Raw genomic sequence first — 5,615 nt, forward strand, 5'->3', positions numbered from 1 at the left:
CCCACACAGTACCCTAGAACACGTCATTGTTGTGCCAAGAACAAACTGGCTCTCCCTGTTTCAGAATCATGGTTATTAACAATTTCAGGCCACAAAACAACAACACAGATGAAGATGACGACAAGTCCAGCCTTGGACTAATCTTTCTAATTTGCAATATTCCAAAGACATGGAAACGAGCTAAGTTCAGAAGAAGGGAGGCTCTTGACGACTAGCAGAAAAGGTTAAAATTGATATCTAATCCACTCTCTGCTATACGACCTTCCCAGTTAACTTTTAAAGTTGCTTTACAAAAATGCATAAAAGAGGTGTTTACATCTCACCAGTGAACATGACTTTGCACTCTTTCCCCTCAAAGTTTACATTAGTATTTCAGGAGCACAGCAGAGCTGATATTTACTGTAGACGCATTTTAATTTTTGTTTGCCTTCATACTGGCAAGAAAAAAAAGTGGTATTAAGAGTGGATAAGTAGAGCCCTGAGGCTAATACCTTTATAGTAATAATGATGAGCTGACAGAAAGGAATCGTCTCTTTGACAGCTGTCTACACAATGAATATGTGGAAGTCTACAGGATTTTTTGAAATGCTAAATACATAAATAAGAAAGCTACTATTAGAAAAACTTTCTACCTTTTGGTTTAAATCCATTCTTCTAGCCCATCTTATCTGTCCCAAAAAAATAACCCTTTGACTTCAGAATAGAGGAAAGTAAGAGTTGTTCTCCAGCTTTGTAGAAGTGTTTTACACTTTGCACAGTTTTGTTTAATGTTGTTTCTTCTTAAGAAGTAATCTGATGTATCATCATCTGCATTTTTCTTTCAAGCTACTGCATGTATTTTGCATGTAGGTACCCAATATACATTTTGACATGTGAATAATGTAACAAATTCAGAGAACGAATGCAGCTTAGTTTTTTTAAAATTAAACTTCCCCAAGTCTAGCTGTTTTGTTCATGATGGTAGCAGGTAAGTGATCTCTCCATATCCTCATCTCAACCCACCTTATATTTTCCTTGCCCTGTCCAGCTAAGGAAGGGACTGATAAAGCAGCATATATCCAGGGTCAACCCACCACACCTACTTTAAAGTGTAAATGGAAATCTTATTTTATTAATGCCTGTATTTCCACAAATACACTTGACTTCTACAGTACTGCAGAAGGGCTGTTTTAATGGGCTGCCCTCTCAAAAATATATGTCCTGAAAAAACTCATCAAGAATATGCCTATCTTGAACCACAGAGTGATGTAACTTAGACTTCCCCATAATGCAATGAACATTCTTTTCCTGAATAATGAATATGAATATTCCCATGTATTATATATTCCTGACCACTGAGAAATAGAGTGCTCCCTCTGGGATGAGAAAGATTGAAATGTTCCCACTGAATGAAATAGTATGTTCATATTGCAGCATTTCATCTGTGTCCCACAGGAATCTAACACTTTTTAGTGGTCAGTTTGCATCGACTTGATGGAAAATAGAGGTTACATACTGGATCCTTGCATCTAAATATTCTTAGAAGCATTTAAGTGAATTATTTACTCCTCTCATGGCAGAAATTTTCTCAAGCTTACAAAAATAAAACCTTGTTCATGTTATGAAAAGTGACATATTTCTCTAAAACACGTTATCTATTTCTGTATCTTCCCTAACCTCATGTAGCATAAGCACATGGAAATGGAGTACATGAAAAAAAAAAATCAGTTTGGAGTTGCTAAGTAATTTGTTTAATCAATGCAGTAACTAACCTGTTCTTAGAAAAAAAATACATTTTTTTGTGAATCTGCAGTGTCATATTGGATTTTACTACTTAGAAATAGACAGTCAAAGCTACGTGGAGTGAGTGCTAAGTTTAAATATTAAAAGTTATTTAATATTTAAAGATTTATCATTATTACATCATGTACTCAACATTCCCAAGTCAACAGTATTCCAAAAAGATCACTAAGTGGAAATAAAGCCTTAAGAGAACTGTTTGAACTAAAGCAATTAAAGGGTTGAAAACTAAAGTGCTAGAAATATATAATTAATGATAAGATATGTGCACATTTAATTTTTGTTATCTCATTAAGAGTGGAAAAAAAATATTGATTGTTGTTATTCTATAAATGAATAATTTGAAGACAAAAGGCCTATGAAGGAGCTCTCTTTGCTAGAAACTGAATCAAATCTAACCTAAGTTCTCAGGCAATAGTTGTGCCCTCATTCTATAAAACCAGCTTAAGTTAGTTAAGCTCTAGAATAAACCAAACTCAAGGAAGGTTTTGACTCATCCCATTTTGTTGCTGAAAAGCTGCCTAAAACAGTATTATCTTCCTTTGTCTTTCTGGCAGTTTCAGATACTTGAATGTAAGGAAGTGGATGAGAAAGAGAGATAAAGCACCTGCTCCTAAGTAGATATATATGGAAATGCATAGCCATATTGAAAAACAAATGCTCTTTTCAAACCTGAGGAAATGGCGTATTCTGCATCAAGCTCAATATTTCTACACCATACTTTTCTGTGCAATAAACACACACTCAGTAATACATCAGTGGGCATTGTGTATAGTCAAGATCCAGAATTCAAAAAATTTAAAAAAGGAGAAACTGGATCTTCAGAAACAGTTTCTGTCATATGATACATAAAGCTCACATGAAGCTAAATAAGGTCATTAAAAAGATCACAAGAATATAAGTAAATTTTACAAATAAACTATAAAATTTCTCTAAACAAGCAAGGAAGTACAAATCTCAATAATAATTACAGGAAGATATTGAATGCCAAGCAACATCATACAATGCTACACAATTTAGATGAAGAGCATCTTCACATCTGTTGAAAGAAATTTGCTTACTTATGAAATACCATGTAGATTTTTCATATTTTTGAATAAATACATAATTATGTACTATTTTTAAACAAAATACTGATTTTTTCACTATTTACTCCAATTGTTCTCTCTCAATCCTCCTTCCTCAGCCTCCCCTTCACAACCAAAAGAGAAGTATCAAAATTCCATAATTTCCTCTGATACTTATTTTCTTAATTTGTGTTCTGCTCAGTCTAACTTTGTGATATAGGAAGCAAAGCAGTATTAGAGCCTAAATAGCACTTAGTTTAGAATCACCTGGATTTCTGAACATCTGAAGTAAATCATAGAATCATAGAATCATAGAATAGATTGGGTTGGAAAAGACCTCTAAGATCATCAAGTCCAACCCCTGATCCAACTCCAATTACTATATCATGGCACTAAAGGCCACATCCAATCTCTGCTTAAAAACCTCCAGGGATGGTGAATCCACCACCTCTCTGTGTAGGCTGTTCCAATGCCTGATTACCCTCTCCGTAAAGAATTTCTTCCTAATATCTAACCTAAACCTCCCCTGGCAGAGCTTGAGCCCATGTCCTCTTGTCCTATTGTTGGTTGCCTGGGAGAAGAGACCAAACCCCACCTGGCTATAACCTCCCTGAAATCCATATCCCTGAAATCCATATCCCATAAACTAAAACTAAAATGCTAATATTGGACACAATACCAAGAAATGTGATCTAGAGGATCTGTTTCAATGTTGTTATTTGACAGCCAGTATGACTTCACCAAGGGCAAGTCCTGCCTGACCAACCCATTGGCCTTTTATGATGGAGTGACTACATCAGTGGACAAGGGAAAGGCTACAGATATCATTTATCTGGACTTCTGTAAAACCTTTGACATGGTCTCCCATAACATTCTTCTTGCTAAATTGGAGAGAGATGAATTTGATGGGTGGACTTTTAGATGAGTAAGAAATGGTTGGATGGTCGCATCCAGAGAGCAGTGGTCAAGGGCTCCGAATTCCAATGAACGTCAGTGATGAGTGGTGTCTCTCAGGGGTCTGTATTGAGACCAGTACTGTTTAACATTTTCATTAATGACACAGACAAATGGATTAAATGCACCCCCAGCAAATTTGCAAATGACACCAAGCTGTGAGGTTGATACACCTGAAGAATGGGGTGCCACCTAAAGGGACCGGGTTAAGTTTGAGAAGTGGGCACATGGGAACCTCAAGAAGTTTAACAAGAAAGAATGCGAGATGCTGCACTTGGTTCCAATTAAACCCCAGTATCAACACAGGCTGGGGCACAAACAGACCAAGAGCAGCGTTGCTGAGAAGGACTTAGAGATGCTGGTAGATGAGAGACTGAACATGAGCCAGCAACGTGCACTTGCAGCCCAGAAAGCCAGTTGTGTCCTGGGCTGCACCAGAAGCAGCATGGCCAGCAGGGCAAGGGAGGTGATTCTGCACCTGTGCTCTGCTCTCTTGAGACCCCACCTGAAGTACTGCATCCAACTCTGGACTCTCCAGCACAGGAAGGACATAAAACCACAGGACTGAGTCCAAAGGAGGTTCGCCAAGTTGATTAGAGGGATGGAGCACCTCTCCTACAAGGAAGGACTAAGAGCATTGGGTTTGTTCAGCCTGAAGAAGAGAGGGCTTTGGGGTCACCTCATTGCAGCCTTCTGCTACCCAAAGGGAGTCTACATGAAAGATGAGGAGGGACTTTTTACAAGGATGTGTAATGACAGGACAAGGGGAAATGGGTTCAATCTGAATGCGAGAAGGCCTTGCAGAGAGACCTAGACAAAATAGAGGACTGGGAAATCACTAACCACATGAGATTCAACAAGGGAAAGTGCCAGATTCTGCACCTGGGAGGGGCAACCCCAAATGTGTGTACAAACTGGGGAATGAGATGCTGGAGAACAGTGCCGTGGAAAGAGACCTGGGCATTCTGGTCAATGGCAAGTTGAATATGAGTCAGGAGTGCCCTGGCATCCAGAGGGTCCAACTGTGTCCTGGGGGGCATCAGGCAAAGCATCATCAGCCAAGCAAGAGAGGGGATTGTCCCGCTCTGGTCTGCACTGGTGGGGGACACTACCTTGAATACTGTGTGCAGTTTTGGACAAAACAATATAAGAAAAACATTAAACTATTAGAGAGCATCCAAAGGAGGGCAACGAAGATGGCAGAGCCTTGAGAGGCAGCCATATGAGGAGCGGCCGAGGGCACTTGTTCTGTTCAGCCTGGAGAAGAGGAGGCTGAGGGGAGACCTCATTGCAGTCACAACTTCCTCGTGAGGGGAAAAGGAGGGGCAGGCACTGATCTCTTCTCTGTGCTGACCAGTGACATAACCCAAGGGAATTGCCAGAAGTTGTGTCAGGGGAGGTTTAGGTTGGATATTAGAAAAAGCCTCTTCACCCAGAGGGTGATTAGGTGCTGCAACAGGCTCCCCAGGGCAGCAGTCCCAGCATCAAACCTGACAGATACTCTTAAGCACATGGTGTGACTCTTGGGGATCGCCTTGTGCAGGGCTAAAGGTTGAACTCAATAATCCTTGCGAGTCCCTTCCAACTCAGCATATTCTGTGATTCTGTGAAAGAGAATAGGTTTAGATTAGATATTAGAAAAAAATTCTTCACTGTGAGAGAGATAAGTTACTGGAACAGATTGCCCGGAGAGCTTGTGGATGCCCCATCCTTTGAAGTGTTCAAGGTCAGATTGGATGGACCTCTGAGCAACCTAGTATAGTGAAAGGTGTCCCTGCCCACTGCACAGGGACTGGAACTAGATGATCTTTAGGG

Source organism: Empidonax traillii, unplaced genomic scaffold, assembly GCF_003031625.1.
Source record: "Empidonax traillii isolate 1590-97213 ecotype Southwest subspecies unplaced genomic scaffold, ASM303162v1 scaffold314:size1482489, whole genome shotgun sequence".
Taxonomy (NCBI): Eukaryota; Metazoa; Chordata; class Aves; order Passeriformes; family Tyrannidae; genus Empidonax; species Empidonax traillii.